The 22,888-nt window shown below is 39.3% G+C and overlaps 1 pseudogene; it reads right to left on the bottom strand.

The window, feature by feature from the left end:
- Positions 1-557: 557 nt before the first annotated feature.
- LOC113452181 (vomeronasal type-2 receptor 26-like) lies at positions 558-12,595 on the bottom strand (annotated as a pseudogene).
- Positions 12,596-22,888: the final 10,293 nt, after the last annotated feature.

Genomic DNA, 22,888 nt, shown 5'->3' with positions numbered 1-22,888 from the left:
CCAATGAAGCACTTTTGTGGGCTGTGGAAAACATGCCTCTTGGGCTGGGTTTGGTAATTTGAGATACAATCTGGAGAAAGGTATTTGTGGAATGTGCTTCTGATCATAGCAACAAACTACTCCATCATATCTGCCCGCTCCTTATAGCAACATGAGAGCAAACCAGCAATGCTTTACGAGTTGACATTGGGTTTGTTTAGTTTAAAGACTGAATGGGCTGCCTTAAAACAAGCAATAAAAAGCTCTCCTTTGAGTTTAGTTTCTGGAAAATGTGAATGATGTGGCAACAGTAGAGAGGAATTGTTCCAAATGAATACTCCAATGACATTTAGATACTACATGAATGACAAATAAATGAACAGGTTATCCCAGATTTTTTTTTCATTCCAAATTCAAATAAATCTGCCACAATAATTGTATAAATAACTGAATACCTTTAAGTGGGTTGGTTCAAATGATAATTGATTGATTAGGCATACTGCCCTATATAATTTCATATAAAATCAGAAACAATCCTATTTTAGTACACAAATGTAGATATGGTAACAAAAGACTCCTCATCTCTTACTTCTTATCAGCTGTTCCTTGGTGTTCAGTTCAGACTTTAGAAGAATGATGTAGCATTTGGGGGAAAAGATACAACCCAATAACCCAACACTGGAAGCTAAGATGGAGAAGATCTCCACTGCTACCATATATTTTCCTTTGGTGCTCAAATAGGTGGGAATAAAAGACAACCAAACACTACAAAATACCAACATGTTAAAAGTGATAAACTTGGTTTCATTGAAAGAATCTGGTAACTTCCTGGCTAGGAAAGCCACTATAAAGTTGATAATGGATAGGAAACCCATGTAAGCCAAGACAAGGTAAAACATGGTGGTTCCTTCATTACATTCTACTACAATTTCCCCAGGGACTGAGTACATATCTAAATTTGGGAATGGAGGTGAGGCTGCCACCCATACAATACAAATAATGGCTTGAATCAGAGAGCAGGAAATGACAATAGAGTTTGACAGTCTTTTTCCCATATATGTCTTCATCTTGGAGGTTTAGTAGCCATAAACGCTACCACCAGGGTGATAGTTTTGGCCAATATGGAAGAAACAGCAACAGAGAAGATGATGCCAAAAACAGATTGTCAAAGAAAGCAAGTTGCTTTCCTTGGTTGCCCAATAAAGAGCAAAGAAGACAAGAAGCAAACAAGAAGGGAGATAAGGAGAAGGTAGGTGAGATCTCGGTTGTTGGCTTTGCCAATAGGGGTATCTCTATGCTTAATGAATGTTCCCAACACCAACACTGTGATCAAAGAAAAGAGAACAGCCAGCGACATTAAACCAATTCCTAAAGGTTCATCATAAGAAAGAAAGCTTATTGTTTGGGGAATGCATCCATCCCTATTCTTGGTAGGATACTGATCTTCTGGGCATTCAATACAATCAATCTTTCTGAAAAAGAAAAGAAAAAAATATTGGATGGATTTATTATACCTAACTGTAAACCACTTCTATTTGAACCTTAATGAGAAAATAGACTTACTGTGGAGACTGAATCTATTACAGTTAATTAAACAACAGTTAATAAACTATGACATTAAGAAACAAACATGGATATTTGATCCAGGACAAACTATTTTTAATTTTTTCAGATGATTTGGGATAGATAATCCACTTTCTTTGAGTGGATTAATAGAAAGTTTTGAAATTTTAATCTTGTTTTTTTTTTAATTGTCATTATTTTTCCTGTTAAATATTTTATCACTAATATACAGAATGTAGGTCAATAATTTGCAAATAGATATACTAATTTAAAATGGGGGGGCTGTTTCACAAGGGTGGGAACCAATATTGTAGTAATGTAATGTACTAATCAGTATTCAACTAGGGGGATAATATCGTCTGTGTATGTGTTTGGCTTTTTTATACACTTTTTTTCTTTTTTAATATCTTGACTGTTTTTTTTCCTTTTTGTCCCTTTCTGGATTCTTTGGAGTTTTGCCTTTGGAGTTTTAACTTTATTTTGAATGAAATATAAATAGATTTAAAAAAAACAAAAGAAAACTGTGTTTGAGCATCAATTCATCTGCAACTGAATATATAAAGAATAAACAATATTCTGAAAAGCCAGCACTAAAGAAGATTTCCTACTGCTAATATTGCCTGGGCTGAATATTCTTGTTATAAAATCTAATATGGTAATTTATCATTTGTCCTTGTATTTGAAGAGTTGAAACTCTTGAAATACAACAAGGACAAATGATAAATTACTATATTAGATTTCATAACAACAACCTTTTTCCTTCACAGTAAATTCTCAGTTTTGCTATTGCTGCACAGCTGTACTAGGACATGAAGAAAATAATAGAAATCTCCATCAGGGCATATGCCTCAATATTTTCAATAATGACATTTGTTGTTACTGAATTACATCTCAACTTGTCATGTCCTTTCCTCAAGCTTGAGGAACACTTTGCTCCTCAACAATTTTTTTTCTTGTAGGCATTATAAATGCTATTCTTTGTTGTCTATCAATTTATTCCTCTTTTATTGGCACTGGTGAGACCACACCTAATGTATTATGTTCTATTCTGGACACCAAATTTCCAGACAGATGTTGAAAGCCTTCAAGCTGATACAGGGATTTGAGGACATGACATATGAGAAATTTATCCTGAAAGGAGGGAAATTTAGCCTTAAGGAAGAACGTGCTTTCTGTCCTCAAATGCATAAAAGGGAGTCATGTCAAAAGTTCAAACTACTACCAAAACCCTGAGTATAAGTTGCAGCTTTCTAGATTTTATATAAAGGAGAAACATCTCTGTTCAACAATGGAAGAATCTATCTACAGATATTATGGCTTCTCCATTGCTGAAGGTTTTTAAAAAGCAATTGGACAACCTCCTTTCAAATTTGTTTCATTATTTGCATTGCATATTCCAGAGAGTTGGATTAGATCAACATTATGTCCTCATCCAGATCTACAAGTTTATAAATCTAAGATTCTATTATTGTGTGAATTAATAAAAGTATCAGTTGACCACAGAGATACACATGAAGCATGGGAGCATGAGGTTTTTTTTCTTTTAGTTTTCTTTTTCTTTTTCCTTTTGATTTGATGTGAGGTAGAAAAATCCAGAGGATCTCATGAATGCAAGAACAAGAGGACAGTTGCTATTTCTTTATCTAAAATAATCAGGAGTGGGCTTCAAAAAACTTAGCAACCAGTTGTCTACCCTGTTGCTGGTTGAGTGTGGCCATGGTGGGCATGGCCTAGTCAGCCTCCTGCACCATGGCAGGGGGCTGGTTTCACCCTCCCTGGGCTCCAGAGATTTTCTTCAAGCCTCCAGGAGAGCAAAAATGGTCTTCCTGGACTCTGGAGGCTCTGTGGATGCCAGAAATGGGCCTATTTCCAGCCTTCTGGAACTTCTGGGAGGCTCATGTTTCTTTTTTTTTAAATAAATTTTATTGATTTTACAATTAAAACAAACCAACAACACATACATAAATGAAAGAGAGAAAAAGAAGAAAGGGAGAAGAAAATAGAAAGAAAAAAAATAGAAAACAATTAAAAACATTCTCATCTTCAACAGTTTGTAAGACCTCTTTTTAATCCTTATTTTATGCCATATACACACACCTAATATAGGTGTGTATCACTACTATGGATCTATCCTATCCTCTTTTGCCTTTTAGTGTGAAGTCTATCTTTGGTCTATCCATTTGTACCAGCAGTTCCAGCTATTGTAGTATATTGAAGTGTCTTTATTTTTTAATGCCAAAGTTAATTTGTCCATTTCTGCACAACTTGAAATTTTTTGAATGATCATCTCCTCTGATGGAACATGAGGCTGCTTCCAACATTGTGCAAAAGCCAATCTGGCTGCTGTCAAAATGTGTATTATTATATATTTCACTTCTTTTGATATTTGTTTATCAAAGATCCCTAACAGAAAGGACTCTGGTTTGAATTCGATCTGTTCTCTTGTCATTTCTTCCAGCCAATTTCTAATTTTCTGCCAATATTTTTGAGCTTCTGTACAGGACCACCACATATGGAAAAAAAAGTTCCCTCTTTTTTTTTGCATTTCCAGCAATTTGGACTCATATTGGGGTGCACCTTTGCTAATCTCAAAGGAGGAAGGTGCCATCTATAAAACATTTTATAGGCATTTTCTTTGTATGCTACCAATTTTGTAATTTTATTATTTTTACCCCAGACCTTTTCCCATTCTGTTATGGTGATGCTACGTCCTATATTCCTACTCCAGGCTATCATGTTCCCTTTTACAATTTCTTCTTCTAATTCTACTTCTAATAAATAATTATAAAATTTTGTTATATTTTTTTGCCTGATCCTAATAAAATTTTATCTAATTGCTGGAGTTTATTGTTAATTCCAAATTCTTTCTTGTCCTGTTTATATCTACTTTGAATTTGAAGATATGCCCACTGATCAATTTTTAGTCCCCACTCTTGAAGTTCTTGCCGCGATTTCAAATTTCCTTGTGTAGATCCTTATATTTAATCATTTTAGTGATATCCAGATTATTTGGGTGAATCATCACCTCCATTGTTGAAATCCAAATTGGTATTTTTAAATAGTGTTTTTTCCATATTTTCTTCCAGTTAGTTAATAATGAGTCTCTGATTAGGTGTCTATGAAAATATTTCTGACTAGTTTTCCCTACATCCCATAAAAAAGCATGCCACCCCCTTTGCAAGTCATGGCCTTCTAAGAATAATATTCTCTTATTGGTTAAATTCACCCATTCTTTCAACCATACTAAAGAGGCTGCACTATAATACAACTCCCAATTTGGAAGTGCCAGCCCTCCCCTGCTCTTCATATCCTGCATTGCCTTTGAATTTATTCTAGGTTTTTTCTCTTGCCAGATAAATTTTACAGTTATTTTATTAAGTTTTTCAAAAAAAAATTGTGTACTTTGATTAGGATCATCTGAAATATATATAGGAATTTTGGAAGAATATTCATTTTAATAGCAGCAATCCTGCCAAATAATGAAAGTTGCAGCTTGCCCCATGTTTCTAAATCCTTCTTTACCTGTTGCATCAATTTATCATAATTATTTTCCTTAAGTGTCTTACAATATGCTGTCAACCATATTCCTAAGTATTTAACTTTCTTTATTACTTGTATTCCCATAACTTCTTCTAGTTCTTATTTTCTGTTTTTCTGTTAAATTTTTAGTCTTTAATTTTGTTTTCTTCCTATTAATTTTAAGTCCTGCTACTGCTCCAAATTGTTCTAATTCATTCATCAGTTTTTGTCCTCTTTCTATTGGTTCCTCAATGAAAAAAATCATATCATCCGCAAACGCTTGCAACTTACATTCTTCTTTCTTAACCTTTTATCCTTATATGTCTGGGTTCTGTCTAATTCACATTAGTAATGCTTCTAATGATAATATGCAGAGCAGAGGTGAGAGTGGGCAGCCCCGTCTGACTCTTTTTTCTATTTTTATTGGGCGGGTATATTCCCTGTTTATTATAATATTAGCCTGTTGTGTATCATAAATGGTTGTTATAATATTTTCAAATTTGGTGCCTAAATTCATATTATAAATTTTTTGGATTAAAAATTGCCAATTTAAATTATTGAAGGGAGGCTCATGTTTCACCCCCTAGGCCCCAGAGGCTTCCCTTGAGCCTCTAGGAGAATGAAAATAGCCTCCCCAGTCTCCAGAGGCCATCTCGAGGCTGGAAATGGGCCCATTTCCAGCCTTCCAGTACAGGCCCTTCACTTACCAGGGATCCAAAATGGGCTGCATGGAGATTCCTGGGAGGAGTGGGGTGGGGTGGGGTGGGCGAGGCGGGGCAAGCCAGTCATTGCAATTACCAGTTCAGTGAACCAGATGTAAAATTAACACCCAGTTCACCTGAACCGGTGTGAACCAGTAGTATCCCACCCCTGGAAATAATGCTGAAGGTAGTGCTGTTGAATATAATGCATTGCCTACCCTTCAACTTTGAGATCTTCCCTTCTAGGCATTGTGAACAGTCATAACAGCAGAATTTATCTTTTTCTCTTTTTTTCTTCTGATAACCTGGAGGGCAAGATTCAGTACATACAGAATCAGGTGGTACCTACTACATAGAAAGAAGTAACAACGGGTTTTAGGAGAAACAAACCAAGAAAATATTTCACAAAATTTAGCTTTTCACAGCTACTATTTACAAATGAAATGACATCTAGGTAGTCATGGGGATAGTGAAATATGAGGCCATATTCACTCTCTCACACAATATTTTCCCCTTTAGTAATTGATATGAAGGAACATTGCTATTATTTTTACAATCCAGATAATAAAAATCTGGAGCTCAAACAAATCAATCTATCAATCAATTGATGCAATCCAAAACTTATAAAATGAAGAGACTAGCAGTAATATTCTTTGATGATGATGACAATGTTTCTTCTAACTCAATCAAAGTTTAATTCAATTATGGAAAATGCGATGAAACTATCTACCTATCTATCTAAATTTAAGAACAGCTTTTGTATATATTATATATTATACAGAAAGATAAATATAAATGATGAAACAAGACCATGAAAAACTAGACAGGAGGAAAGCTGGCTTATTTTAGTTATGATGGTGGTGAAAGTTTTTGCACATCCCTTGGACAGCAAAGTTGACAAAGAAGCAAGTATTGGAATGTATAAAAGCAGACATATTGTTGAAAAGCAAAATCACAAAATTCTGCTTATTTATTTCAGCCACGTCACCCAATCAAACTTACTGGAAAAGGCTATTATGATTGGAACAGGAAACAGTAAAAGGAAATGAGACATCTGTAAACCATAGTATTTAGACACCATCAAAGTAGACACCAGCCAGACCATAAACAGTTGAAATAAGGTGTAAAATGTTAGAAATCATGGAGAGATCTGGTCCATAAAATCACCAAGAATCAGATATGTTTGAACAGATTGGAACTTCAAGTAGAAACACGGATAGCATGGTTTCTAAAATGTAAAAATATTACAGAGTTGGAAGGGACCATGGTGATCTTCCAAACCAACAACCTCCTCAAACAAGAAACCCTATACCATTCCAGACAAATGATTGCTCAATCTCTTCTTAAAACCATCCAGTACTGGAGCAGCCACAACTTCTGGAGGTCATTCTAACGATTAATTGTTCTGTCAGCACCTTTTCCCCTTAATTCTAGATTGCTTCTCTCCTTGATTATTTTCCATCCATTGCTTCTTGTTCTGCCTTGCAATGCTTTGGTGAATAGATTGACCTATTCATTTGCACCAATAAATACTGTAAATCAGTTTTGGAGTATAAGAAGGAAAGTCAGAAATTCAATGCTTATCTATATTATTGTTAGAAGTGTTTTTCTATTCTTGTTTCTTTTTTTCATTATCATTGATAAATAATAAGATAGTGGAGATTTTGGCACTAAGCTCAAAAAGGCCTACTTTTTTATATCATAGATATAACTTAAAATATATTACATGGGGTATGGTTTATCTTTTTTCATATTATATTCAATATCAGTTGTAGAACCTCAGTAATTCTCTATCCTTTTGTTGACATTTTCCTTATTTAAAAATTAGTCCTTGGCTTACAAACATTCATTTAGTTAGTTGGAGGTTACAATGTTTTAAATCAAGTGACTTATGACTGTTTTTCACACTTACGAATTCATTGCAGCATCCCCATGGTCAAAGGATCAAAACTGGCAATTGGCATATATTTATGATTGTTCCAGTGTCCTGGAATCAGGGGGTCACTTTTTGTGACCTTCTGATAAGTGAAATCGGTGAGGAAACCAGATTCACTTAGCTACATTATTAAGTTGATAAATGCAGTGATTCACTTAAAAACTGTGATGAGAAAGGTCATAAAATTAAGCAAAACTCAAGTAATTATTGCCTTACTTAGCAATAGAAAATTTGGGTTCAATTGTAGTTCTACATCCACGACTACCTATAGTACCCTTACAAGGCTGAGCAAAGCAGAATAATGGAAAGATAGAGGAAAAGATGGGTAGATGGTATTAGTCAAAGGTCTTCTGAAGAACTGAAGATAACAGGAACAGTCCAAGGTGAAGGCCTTCCATCCACAAAGTCTCAAGTTTTCAATCCTTATGTCATATCAACAGAGGCATAGAATCAAAATCATGTGAAGTATTAGTACCGGTTTATAAAGCCTTAGTAAGACCACACCTGGAATACTGTATCCAGTTTTGGTCAACATATTACAAAAAATATGTTGAGACTTTGAAAAAAGTGCAAAAAATTGCAACTAAAGGTAGTGGAGGGATTCATTTTTTTTTCCTACCAGTTCTGTGGGCATGGCTTGGTGGGCATGGCAGGGGAAGGATACTATAAAATCTCCAGTCAGAACCTGCTGAAAACCACCTCTGGTGTAGGGTCTCCTGCTTGAGCAGAGGGATGGACTAGAAGAACTCCAAAGTCTCTTCCAGCTCTATTCTGATTGATTCATAGTTTCAGACTCAACTCAATGGTATCTATCTAATTTTTATGAAGGGAAATTGTCACCCATGATGGGGTCAGCCCTTTCAGAAAAAGCAAATGCTTAGTTACAGGTGAAGATGAAAAAAAAACCATTCTGAAAATGAATCATAGATCATACCTGATTATAATGCTGGGCCCACACAATTTTTGAATCATCAATTGATTTTTTTCCCCTTCAGGATCCAATGTTCCAATTTGCACTTTAATCAAGGAATTGTTTGGGAAGGTGATTAAGTTTATGATATCAAATCCAGTGTCCATCTCCTTCTTTCCATTGAAGTACACTGTCTCTCCAGCAGAAATGTTAAGCACAATAGATTGAGGAACTGAGTGAAGCTACATCCGACATACAGAGGAGATACAGAGAAAGGAAAACAGTGCATTAAAAATTCAATTGGAAGTGTTTCCAAATGCATATCTTTCCTGTTCTGCAATGTTCAATGTGAATGTTCAATCTACAATGTGCAATTTTGCAAGAGTGTTGTGGTTCATTGACTGCCAGTGGAGATGCACACATTGGCATTTCAATTTAAAGCTTTCCAATGTGGAACTACAGTAACAAGAGAGCAAGAGTAGTAGTATCAACTTATTAGAACTCTAAACTATAGTTATTTTACAGTATCCAAATGCTTTTAAAAATAAAGCATGTCCCACCATACATCATAAGTCATGTTTCACATATGAAGGAAAAATAAACATGATTGTTCTTCAGTGCATTATATAGGTAAAGTAAAGGTTCCCCTCCAGAGGTGAGATTTGGTTCTTTTAACAACTAGTTCTGTGAGTGTGGCTTAGTTAGTGGGTGTGGCTTGGTTGTCATGTGACTGGGTGGGCTTGGCCAACTCGACATCACTCATGTCAAGGGACACTTCTCCTTGCCTGGCCTCTCATGACAGTGGGGATGTTGCAATAGTCATAAGTGTGAAAAATGGTCATCAGTCACTTTTTTCAGTGCCATTGTAACTCTGAATGGTCACTAAATGAACTGTTGTAAGTCAAGGACTACCTGTACAAAAATAAAAAAAGCTTCTTTGCTTGAAAAAAGCTGCCCTAAATACCAATCATTAGATTAAAAATACCTGCAAGCCAACGTAACAAATCAGGCAGGGTGCCAGAGCACCTTGAGGAATGAAAATAGTTAAAATGCAGTGATATCTGTCAAGCAGCCCACTCTTGCTCATAAAATGAAACCCTTTAGCAGAGAGGTCATTTAAGCTCTCCAAAAAAAAAGCACACCCAGGAAAAGCAATTCTTAGATCCATTTGCACCACTTAAAAATCCTAAGGAAATCATCCAGATTTAAGGAAAGGTCACATGACCCCAGAAAGGCAGTAAAAAAAAATCAGTGCCAAGTTTGCATCCTACCTCTTGGAAGTATACCCCCAAAGGACAGTGCCAGATAGTACTAAAAGCAGTGAGGAAGACCCCCTCCCCAGATAGAAAAAGAAACCATGAGACAGGAAAAAATTCAGACACAGTACAAATAATTAAATCACAACAGTAGATGTTGCTTGTTGAAGCTGAATAGGAAAAATTATCCCATCAATAAACACAGGATTAAACTTCACCAAGCACAGAATTGACTTTCATTGAAAACCAGTTTTACACCAAAACTCAGAAAGAGTATGTAAACTCATGTTTGAATGTTAATCTTTCTATTAGCCAAGAAGCCTTGCTGAATGTCACTCATCTTGGTTCCCTGTCACTAAAAGCTCTGCTTCATTATTCAATTATTTCTTCAAAGTGCTGATTGTCCAGGGAAGTATTTCCTCCCAACAGCAGTGTAAAAATCTTAAAACAACCCTTTCCCTTTAAGAAAGCCAAGCCCCTAAAACTCCAGAGACAGGAAGTCTGTCTTCCAAGAATGTAATAAGGGTGGGAAAAAAACAAAAGGAGATTGCTTCTAATGACCAGTTCTCCGAACTGCTTAGAAAGTTAATAAGGGGTTCTATAGAACCAGATAGAACTGGTAGAATCCCACCCCTGTTCCCCTCCTTCCTGTTCTGCAATGTGTGCTAGTCATTTCTGGCTCTAAGAGGCAGTTCTCATATTTGTTACAAAGCTGAAGAGACAGCGTTGTCCAAAGACATCTCCGTGATCATGTGGCCAGCATGACTAAATGCCAAAGATGCATGAAACACTGTTATCTTCCCACCAAAATGCTCCATATTTTTCAACTTGCATTTTTACATGCTTTTAAACTAGAAGAATCTGGGACAAATAATGGGAGCTCACTCCATTATGTGGCGCTAGGGATTTGAACTGCCAAACTGCCAACCTTTCTGATCAACAAGCTCAGCATCTTCAGACAGTGCTGGCTCTTCAGCTTTATAAACAAGATGAGCACCAACCCCTAGAGCTGAAAATAACTAGCACGTATGTGCGAAGGAAAGCTTTACCTTTACCTATATGAGTCTGTACTAATTTTTTATGGTGGAAAGAGAAATCAACAGCCATTACCTGCCAAGGGTGAAGACACTCAAGTTTGGCTCTTTTCATACCATTCTTTGATCTGAGATTGGATCTAAATAATTCCATGGAATGTAAAGAATGTGCTATAGCATAGACTGCATTGTAGATGCTATAGCTGTGACTGGCCATGTGAATTTCAAACAGAGATCCAGGAACTTTCTTCAAGCTCTCTTCCCAAGAACATGCTTCTGTGGCCTCCATTGGAATCTTTGGACATTGAAATGAACAGTTAAAAGCTTGCTCTGAGAAGATCATCAGAAAATCATTTCTTCCAGCCTGACAAGGATCTAGGGCCAGAAGAAATTTCTGGAACTTGGGCAGTTGACGGAAGTGAATAGCAAAAGAAATGGCTCTTTCAAACACTTGCAAATCTGAGCCCATCTGAAGTACAGTCATTGCAAAATCACTCTGGGCAGTCATAATACATACCCTTTGAAAGAATACATCTGAACTATTACCATGAGTTGCTTGAAGCATAAAACAGCTAAGTAACATAATGGACAAGGTTTCTCCATAAATAACAGTTATATTTATGTTGGTATTAGTCATCGGTAGATAAATATTCCAGACATTCCTATTAATGCTTAGGATATCATTCAACTCTGCTTTGGGGATTTTTGTTGTGAATGCTGAACAGATCCCATTTTGGGAAAGCAGTGGTTCTAACACCTGCATGAAATGTTCTCCACTGTCACAGTCAATGATGAAGAACCCAATCCATGTCCATCTGAAATGGTAAAGGAGTTGGATAATTCCCATGTATTGACTAGCTTCATTTGGATACGGTATAGAATTGGGGGCTGTGTAATATAGCTGTTCTCTGGAGCAAATGTGCCATAACTAAGCTGGAAGGAATGGATAAATAAATCTGCACGCAAGAAATTTTTTGTGCAATTGTCAGAGGTTAAAAAAATGTATCTTAGTCTGCATAAGCTCAAAGATAAACATCTATTTTCTTTCTGCTTGAATGTTTCTGCATGTTAAAAAAAATGTGATTTCCTGGAACAATCAACCAGTGGAACAGCTTGCCTTCAGAAGTTGTAGGTGCTTCATCACTGGAGGTTTTTAAAAAGAGACTGGACAGCCACTTGTCTCAAATGATATAGTCTCCTGCTTAAGTAAGGGGTTGGACTAGAGGACCTCCAAGGTCCCTTACACCTTTTTTTCTGACATAATTTTAGTATTACTCTCCTATCTCTTTTCCCATTTGGGGAAACATTCCTGTCCATCTATCATGCATTTATGAACTGCAAAATCAAAGCAAGAAGAAAAATAGATCATAACCTATAAACATATCCATGTTCCATGAACAGATCTTACCTGTGGGATCTTATAAAGACTTAAAAGGTTTGGAATGGAATGAGACAGTGGGACCAAGTCCACCAATCACAGAAATAAGCTTTTTCCCAGAATCACATTCATAGTTAGGTATAACTCTCTCCATTTTGAAAAGAAGGTCCAGAGTGGTCCGATAAGTACTCATTGCATCACTGTAGCTGTCACAGATATGGAACCCAAGCATGATATTAGGTAAGATCTTGGAATCCTCATTGATTTCATATATGGCAAATGCCAAGGCCAGGATGTGTTGGTAGAACTTGGTCGTCATGCTGCCAATAAAGTGACAAACTCATTTCACTGGCAGATGCCACAAAGCAAAATGTCCTAGCATTGACTAACATTGAAGGAAAAAATACTACAGTACTCTAATAAGAGTCATTGCAAGCAATAGTCATGGTTTTTCATCACTGATGGAAAGGCAGAATAACAGAATAATAGAGTTGAAAAGGATTTGGGAGGTATTCTAGTCCAATGCCCCCTCAGGCAGAAAAGCCTACAACATTTCAGACAAATGGTTGTCCAATCTCTTCTTAAAAATCTCCAGTGTTGGAGCATTCACAACTTCTGGAGGCAAGTTGTTCCACTGATTAATTGTTTTAACTGTCAGGAAGTTTCTCCTTAGTTCTAGGTTGATTCTCTCCTTGATTAGTTTCCATCCATTGTTTCTTGCCTTCAGCTGCTTTGGAGAATAGATTTACCCCCTCTTCTTAATGGCAGCCACTCATATGTTGGAAGACTGTTATCACGTCACCCCTAGTCCTTGTCTTCCTTAAACTAGACATACCTGAGCAAGAACTTTACAGATAACTCATGAAGAGATTAGGGATAAAGAGGGAGGGAGAAATTCCCAAGAGAAAAGAGAAGACACTTGATTATGAATTTGGGAAGAGGAGAACACAGGTTTTGGAAACAAAGGGAAGGGTCACTTGGAATATACATTTGGTACAATTTGTTTCTCTGCTCAGAATTAGAAATAGGAAGTGCAGCCTACTCTGTCTAATATAATCTATACCTTCTGTCCTGAATCAAAGTAATATTCCTTGCCTTCTTTGCAAAGCTTTTTTCAGAAGAAAATATAATTTTCTCCAATTTCTTCCTCAATTGGATGGAAAAAAGAATGAGGAGGGAGGGAGGGAGGAAAGAAGGAAAGAAGGAAGGAAGGAAGTTTAGTAAAGTATCTATTTAATCTAAGGCATTTTAAGTATTTGGGTCATAAATATCTAGGGAATCAATATTTAAACATGTTAGTGGTGCCCATTGAGGTTAATTGGTTGCCATTCACTGCTTTCTGCCTTGTTCCTTGACCTTGCAAATACATCATGAAAATGATTCATATACTACTGTGTATATGTGTGTGTGTGTGTGTGTGTGTGTGTGTGTGTATTTATATTTATATTTCCATCTATCTATCTATACACAACTTATATAATGAATATAAAACCTGGGACAGGGAAATCTTTCAAAATTTTCTGTAAGAAATGGATGAACTACATTTAAATCTCAAATTCATGCCACCAAATTTAGAAAAAAGAGAGCAAAGAGAGATAGAAAAATAGATGAAAACTCTAAAGCATACCTTGAACTGTATCAAAATATTCTTCAACAGAAGGCATGATTTGAAAAGATTTCAAATGTTTCAGCCTCTTTCCAAAAGGTTTAGTAAAATCAATGGCCACGGTTATATTTTTCTTTTAAAAGAATAATGATTCATAGGTAGGCTATGAACAAATACTACTTTTTATTTTTGCTTACTTGCCTTCATGTCATTTTATTTATTTATTTATTTGATTTATATTGCCGCCTATTCACCCATGGCACTCCTGGTGGCTAGATGGACACCTTATGTAGTTTTCCAGGCAACATTATTTAAAAAATATTTTCCCTTGCTGTCTTCCTAGGTTTGATACAGAGGAATTGGTCCAAAATCACTCAGCTAGCTTCATGTCTAAAGCAGTATTAGAACTCACAGTCTCTCAGTTTTTAACCCAGTGCCGTAACCACTACATCATTCTGATTCTTAGATTTCCCTCTAACCTATGATAAAAGGTTGAAATAGTGAACTTGGTGGTTCAGAATAAGATTTGGCAAAACAACTGAGATGCAAACTTAGATAACATAACAAGTAGAACACAAGTTTTGCTCATTCAAATAGATAATGAGCTCTTCTGAAGACTTCTCACTCAGAATAAGAGAGTTGGAACGGACCTTGAAGGTCTTCTACTCTAATGCTCTGCTCAAGCTCAAGCAACCATTTCAGACAAATGGTTGTCCAATCTCTTCTTAAAAACCTCCAGTGTTGGAGCACCCACAATTTCTGGAAGCAAGCCATTCCACTGGAGAATTGTTCTCACCATCAGAGGAAATTTCTCCTTAGTTCTACAGTAGGTAGATTAGTTTCCATCTATTGCTTCTTATTCTGTCTCCAGGTATTTGAAGAATAGGTTGACCCCCTCTTCCTTGTGGAAGCCCCTTAGATATTGGAAGACTGCTAACGTATCACCCCTAGTCATCCTTTTCATTAAACTAGATATACCCCAATTCCTACAACTCACAGTAGACCTTTCTGATTCAATAAAACTGTCAAAGCATTTGGACACCTAAGAGCAAAAAAAGAAAAAAAAGGTGGGGGATGAAATCCTTACATGGGAATATCATTCTTCAGCTCTTCTGAAGGATGTATATTGAAGGAAAGTGGGTGGAAAATATAAGTGATTTGTGATGACATTCCACCAAGGAGAACATTTCCTGGTTGCTGCCACTCATTTCAAACAGGGAGAGGATCATTTTTGGAGCATGTCTCTGCTGCAAAATTGCACACTCTGGGTGGTAAAAGAAATAAAACCAAGGCTAGCATCACCATCAGATGTTAGAGGTCTCACTGTGATGATCCCCTTCTCCACAGATGCATGATTGCTATTAATTCTGTTCCGGACTAGTAGGCTTGAAAGCCTGCAAATTGGATTGGTCTGTTAGCAGCGGGTCGTGATTGGTTGCCTCAGACTGATCCGATTGGCTAGTTAGTGGGCTGCCGCAATTGGGCAAACCAAGCGCAGCAAGCTCAAATCGCTGTCATTGGCTGCCTAGCTGCAGCCAGCTCTATATAAGGGGCTGCTGCGGCTAGGAGTTCTCGCTCAGATCTGAAGTCACTAATAAAGAGCTGTTGTTGCTATCTGAGTCTCGTCTCCATTCTTGGACCCATCCTTCCAGACTTAACACTGGCAATGAGGATGGGATACGGAGACAGCAGAGCTTACTGAGCACTCGCAGAGGATTGACAGAGCACATGGCAGACAGCGTGCAGACGTCGGCGAAATGGCCAGCAACGCTATACCACCCAGCCAGCAAGGATTGGGACTCATATATGGACAGGTTTCAAGTGTTCCTGGAGTCCAACAAACTGAAGGATGCTACTCCCGGCAAAAAATGAGCAGTTTTCCTGATGCATTGCGGACCCGCCGTCTTTAAGATGGCCAAAGCACTTGTGAACCCGGCTGAAGTCAAAACAATGGACTGGGATACCCTTGCTCCCATCCTTCAAAATCATTACGCCCCAGCAGTACCGACTCTCATTCGCAGACACAAATTTTACCAAAGAGATCAACGTGAAGGTGAGAGTGTCGGGGATTTCGTGGCTGACCTAAGGAACTTAGGTGGATTGTGTGGCTTCGCTAATCTAGAAGAAGCCATGTGGGATCGAATTGTCCTTGGCCTAAGAGATCCAACAGTCCAAAGCAAAGTCATGACCAAAGGAGACATCTCCCTCGCGGATTCCATAGCCAACGCCACTGAAGCTGAAGCCACCCGTAAATCAGCAGCATGAATGCGCTGGGCACATGGGACCAGCAGCCAGCCCACCAACGATACAGCGTCACCATCAGAGAAATACATGTCAGCCACCCATCACGAGGACGTCAAATCTTCATCAGACAGTGAAGAGGAAGAAGTCTACAGACTCTGGTCAGAACGCAAGCAACAAGACCAGCAGGGTCGTAAGTCGAACTTCCAATGCGCCGGGTGCGGTGGGAATCACCACGATCCGAATGCAGATTCCTAGAAGCCATCTGTCGTTTTTGTGAGAAACGAGGGCATATTGCTAAGGTATGCAGGAACAAAAGAGGTCCCAGCCCCCGATGGAGAGGAATCAGCCCCAGAAAAACCGAGGGCACCCCCACCACAAATAGGGACTGCCCAAGCAACCAGTGGAACCAGTACAACAGACCCCGAAAGTCTACTGGCACACCCAGAAGGGAAGAAGCACATCAGACTATCACCATCGGCCACACTTCATCCTTGGACACCAAAAAAATCCGTGTAGAGGTCACCATCGAAAATCAACCCTACATCATGGAAGTGGACTCCGGGTCTTCCCTATCCATGGTCTCCTGGAAAACCCTAAAGCAGCTGATTCCAAACATCCGCCGCCGAGACCTCAGCAACCAGAGACTTATATTAAAGGACTACCAAGGCAACTGGATTCCAGTTGCTGGCACCAGTCATTTCCAGGTTTCTTTCAAGGGCCACGCTGCAATACTACCACTCACTATTGTTGATAGAGACCGACCTAGCCTACTGGGCCTACAGTGGTTCACGCCATTAGGAATTGGAATGGCAGGCATCAACCATACTGAAGACGAAGACTGGGAAGCAGGCCTTGTCCAGGACTTCCAAGAAGTCTTCAGTGAAAATATAGGCAAGTACAAGGAGTCCCCTATCTCATTTAATCTCTGCCCTGACATCGCGCCCATTCGCCTAAAACCATGCCGAGTTCCTTTTGCTCTCAAACCCAAAATTGACGAGCAACTGGACAAACAAGGTGTGTTAGAACCCATTGATCACGCCTGATGGGAGACCCCAATTGTTACTCCCATAAAACCTGATGGGTCTTTGAGAATCTGTGGGGATTACAAGGCTACCCTCAATCACGCGTTGCAGCAGAGCACCTATCCAGTACCAGTCGTCCAGCATCTCCTACACTTACTTGGGGGTGGCAGAATATTCGCAAAGCTTGACCTGGCCCAAGCTTATCAACAGTTGCCAGTAGATGCCGAAACCGCCGAAGCCCAAACTATAGTTACACACAGAGGCACGTTCAAATGTAACAGGCTCCAGTTTGGAGTCAGCGTAGCACCAGGCATTTTTCAAAGTCTGAGGGAGAGACTATTGCAGGGCATAAAAGGGGTCGTACCCTATTTCGATGACGTGTTAATAGCTGCCCTAACAAAGAGTCAGTTAGAGAAATGGCTAAGAACAGTCCTACAAAGGTTCAAAGATGCTGGCCTCAAGGTAAAAAAGGAAAAGTGCCAGTTATGCACTGAAAGGGTTGAATTTCTTGGTTACCTCCTTGACAAACAAGGAATTCACCCTACAGAAAAGAAATTGGCAGCCATCAAAAATGCCCCAAGACCAAAAAACAAAACAGACCTTCAAGCCTTCCTGGGACTCATTAACTTTTATAACATTTTCCTACCCCAGAAGGTGACCGTTGCTGAACCCCTTCATAGACTTCTCGATAAAAAGGCTTCCTGGATTTGGGGACGATGGGAGGAACATGCCTTTGAACAAGTAAAGGACCTTTTAACTTCAGATGCAGTACTCATACAATATAATGAAATACTTTTATTGACTGTGACTTGTGACGCCTCACTTTTGGGGGTGGGTGCCATCCTGAGCCACGTCCTACCAAATGGTACTGAGGCACCTATTGCATTTTTTTCAAGAACTTTGTCAAAAACAGAAAGGAACAATAGTCACCTAGACAAGGAAGCCCTTGCCATTGTATCTGCAATCAAAAAGTTCCACGAGTATGTGTATGGGAGATCATTTTTCATCATCACAGATCATAAACCATTACTTGGCATCCTGGCAGGTGACAAACCTACTCTACATATTCTATCCTCTAGAATGACACGATGGTCGGAGTTCCTAGCCACTTACGACTATCAATTGAGACATCACCCGGGGAAAACCATTCCCCACGCAGATGCTTTGAGCTGCTCTCCACTACCCGAACTGCAAGATAACCCAGCTCCCACACTACCAATACTATGAATTGAGATGATTCCCTCACCTCCACTAACAGCACAGGACATCGCATTAGAACCCAAAAAGGACTTATGCTTGGCACGAGTTCTTGGCTGGGTGGAGAGGGGATGGCCAGAAATCAAGCCCAACGAAACCTTTAAACCCTTCAAGAACAGACAAACAGAACTCTTCTCACAAAGAGTGTGCGTGTTATGGGGAGACCGAGTGGTCATACCAGCAAAACTACAAAAAAAAAATTCTACAATTGCTGCACGACCAGCACGCGGGCATCGTACGTATGAAAGTGCTGGCAAGGAGCTACGCCTGGTGGCCAGGTATGGACAAACAAATTGAACCCTGGGTCGCCACCTGTAGCAGATGCCAAGAAACACGCTCAGCCCCACCAAAAGCTCCACCAGCCGAATGGGAAACGCCCAGAGGCCCCTGGTCGCGCATTCATATCAACTTCGTGGGACCTACAAAAGGGCATACTTTCCTAATAAGAGTAGATGCATACTCTAACTGGTTCGAGATTAACAAAATGAAGACAACCACCACAGATGCAGTCATCAAGAAATTGAACAGACTTTTTGCAACGCACAGCCTGCCAGATGTCCTGGTCTCCGACAACGGCCCTCAATTTACCGCTTTAGCCTTCGAACAATACTTAGCAGACCGAGGCATCCGACATGCCTTGACATCGCCGGCTCACCCAGCAGCGAATGGTAAAGCTGAACAAATAGTTCAGTTCACAAAAAAAAACTCTACAAAAAATGGAACAAGGTAACATCCATGATAAAGTCACTAGGATGCTCCTTCTCCAGCACATCACACCCAACAGCATGACCAACAAGAGCCCAGCTGAACTTCTTATGGCCAGGAAGCTCAGATCGCCTCTAGACCACCTGCACCCTGCGTACACCCTGGAAAAACCCCTGGGTTCCAGCAGCAAGCACCGCACCTTTAAGGTAAGAGACCCTGTATTTGCAAAAAACTTTTCAGGAGACCCACTGTGGATCCCTGCCAAAATAACTCAAGATTACAGGCCCCCACTCCTACCGCCTAATAACCACAGATGGCAGAATGTGGAAACGCCACATCGACCAGCTATGCTCCAGGCTGAGCGTATCTCCCATCAGTGACCCCAACCACGAAACCAGAGGGGGAGGGGAAACCACACGTTCTGGAATAGAACCAACATCTGGCCTAGAAGAACAAACCCCATGATCACCACATCAAAGCTTACAATACTCACCAGCTGAAGTAGAGCCTTGGCAAACAGACGTTTCACCTAGAAACAGCAGCCGAGCAGGTTCAGCGAGCCCTGGGAGCCCAAGTGGTAGCAACGAAGCGGGCGACTCAACCATCTTGAGGTCGCCAGATGGGAATCACAGCTATGGAACTGGCTTACCGTCCCAGGCAATCCCAGCAAGCAGCCCGTCAGAACCCGAGACTGAACACAGATATTTGGAACTACGCAAATCAGGTAGACAGGTGCGAAGACCCACCTACCTGCGAGACTACATAACCCCACCCCTTAGACAGAACCTAGAGGGGAGGGGTGTTCCGGACTAGCAGGCTTGAAAGCCTGCAAATCGGAGTGGTCCACTAGCAGCGGGTCATGATTGGTCGCCTCAGAATGAACCGATTGGCTAGTTAGCGGGCTGCCGCGATTGGACTAACCAAGCACAGCAAACTCAAATCGCCGTCATTGGCTGCCTAGCCGCAGCCAGCCCTATATAAGGGGCTGCTGTGGCTAGGAGTTCTCACGCAGATCTGAAGTCACTAATAAAGAGCTGTTGTTGCTATCTGAGTCTCGTCTCCATTCTTGGACCCATCCTTCCAGACTTAACAAATTCCATTTGCATACAGTGGAGGGATTGGGAATAAAAGTGCCCTGGATCAAATAATGAAGAGTCTTGTTTTTCTTCTGCACCTGCCCTGAATGAAAACCTCAAATTAATTATTTCAGACTCGTGGCTTTAAAAAAAATAGTTTTTCTGATAGCTATTGGGAAGCAATTGGAGGTTGGGTGGATCATGAGAGTCTGATAATTGCATAGAAATAATAATTTCTGGTTTCAGAGGGGGTGGGTAAGTCATATGATTTTCACATTGACTTACAACTCTGTAGGAAAATTTGACTCTGGATCAGTCATCTGACAAAAACAAAGGGAATATGGCCTGGGCTGAAACCAAACAGATGTAAACCTTCTGTAGATTACAAGTGGTATGTGATCCTCCATTATTATCTTTTTCTTCCAAGGGAAATTAATATAAAGATATTAATCAATGGAGGAAGATCATTATTCCAAATCTCGTTTGGATCTCTGTGGAGATGACATGGTGGAGTTAAGACTGAGTTAGACTATTCACATGTTTTTCCTGACTGCTATTATCAGATAGAGCTGTGTAACTTTTCAAATCCAGAGAAAATAAAAGTAGCTTTGTGGAGTCCATGGGTAACTTCACTGGACCTGTTGGCAACCCTTCAAGCCAAACAGATATTTCCCAAAATTGCACTGTAGCTGTAGAGTGCGAGCATCTGTTGGAACCAAAATCTAGCTTACAATATATTCAAAGAAAACTTAATAGAAAATTAATAGAAAATAGGCATTGTGAATTTTATTTATTAATTCAATTCATATGCCACCCATCTCATCTGGAATTACAACATGAAATTGGAATGTTTTTGACAAACCCAGCTGGGTGACCTGTTTATTCTTTATCCCTTCCAGCCAGCATATTAGCTATATTTCCTTTGCAATATGGTTAAGGAATAAGAGCTTTCTGGGCTACAGGTTTCTGACTGAGTCTTCTCTCTATAGCTGGGTGTCAGCTATATAGCTCTATATCCTGGGTGTTAATGCCCAGAAAATCAGGAAATTCATGCAGTTCAAATGAGTATAAAGATTTATTACAAGATAAGCTGTCTACAATAATCTGGTCAAGTGACAGTTAACTGTGTGGGAGATAAGAAAGGCATTCAAGATGGGCTGGACTTCTCTTGAGTGCATGCAGGGACTTTTGGCTTATGATGCATTTGACCTCTCCCTCTAGCTCAGACAGGTCATCTCTTACAAAGGGCAATGAAGCTTGCTGTGAATGTTTTCTTAGAAGGGCACTTTAAGCAATTCACATGGTGGGAGATAAATAGGTATCTCACAGGTTTGGTGGTGCATATACCTCATATCTGTGTGGAGGAATACTGTTATATCACACATGTCCCTTTCAACTCTGTTATCCATATATATAAAAGAAAAATATTACTTGCCCATTATCACAAAATCTCCAGAACCATAAAACCTGCAAACTTGATATTTGGCACGTATGTTCCTCCTGGCTTCTAGGTGCTCGCCAAGAAAGGATTTTTTTTTCAAAATGACCATCAGAGCATTAATATTTCATATATTATTAACATGTTCTGATGCTGAGGAGTTCTACTTCGCCTCCCCACCTGAAAAGAAATATGTTCCAAATGCAAAACACAAGCAGAGGAGAGGAGTTTCAGTTTTAGTTTCACAGCAGAAACCAGCTTTAGTACAGAACAGTTGAGCTAAGCCATGCCCAGGCTCCTTGCTGTCCCTTCCTTGCTCATACAGCAAATACTGTTTCAGTTTCCAAACAGCCCTGAACTCTCTCACACACTGACAGGACACTAGCCAGATGAATACCGGTAGATGCTGGTAAGCAGAAGCAGTTTTTTTCCCCCTTGAAGGATAATAAATAAAGAAATAAAATATATTATAGCATTAAGTAGAGAGTTACTCTATAGGCATGTCTTATTTTGATGTTAGACAGTTGTTTCCTTATATATGTAGAAGTATTTATCTCCATAGGCATTTCTTATCTTGCTGTTATGGAGAATATTCCTTTAACCTTTCACTTGTTGTAAAATGTTTATAACTCATGATACATGATTGTCCCATCTAAATCAATCTGAATCCATCTGTTTTCCTTCATGAAGAGAGGTAAATATTGCCTGACTGAAATCTGTCTGTTGCAGGAAGACGTAAATCTTAGTTAGATTACATGACTAGAGAATTACAAGGTAATTAGAGAACTAAGAACAAAGACTTTTCCGTGTATAAGAAGGACAAGACATCATTCTGTATTTTGTAGAATTTTCCTCCCATGTCCCTTGTAATGTACTAGGAACTTCTTCCCAGATTCTTTAACTTTGATCAAAGAATAAAAATCTGCTTTATTTAATTTGCAAGCCTCCATTTAAGTCTTTGTTTTGGCTCATTTTTGGCTTAAGCATACTGCCAGACCTTACACCCTTATTTTCCTCCCCAAAAACTAAGCCCAAAACTAAGTTTTGTAGCAAAGCACGGGTATTGAGCTAGTCCTGTAATATACTGAATGTCGGTTGGTGCAATAGATCCATTTTTGGAAGTGCCAAAAATGTGGGATGAGGATATGACCTTGTGGTTAAGGGTAGGAAAGCTAGCAAGCACCTGAATCTTCATCATGTCATCCCCAAGATGCTGCAATTGCCGTAACATCAAGTATAGATTGTAAGTCCCTTCATTCAGCAT

This window comes from Pseudonaja textilis, chromosome Z, assembly GCF_049901715.1.
Source record: "Pseudonaja textilis isolate UNSWEBS1 chromosome Z, rPseTex1.2, whole genome shotgun sequence".
In the NCBI taxonomy this organism is placed as follows: Eukaryota; Metazoa; Chordata; class Lepidosauria; order Squamata; family Elapidae; genus Pseudonaja; species Pseudonaja textilis.
This window is presented reverse-complemented; position numbering and strand designations above follow the sequence as displayed.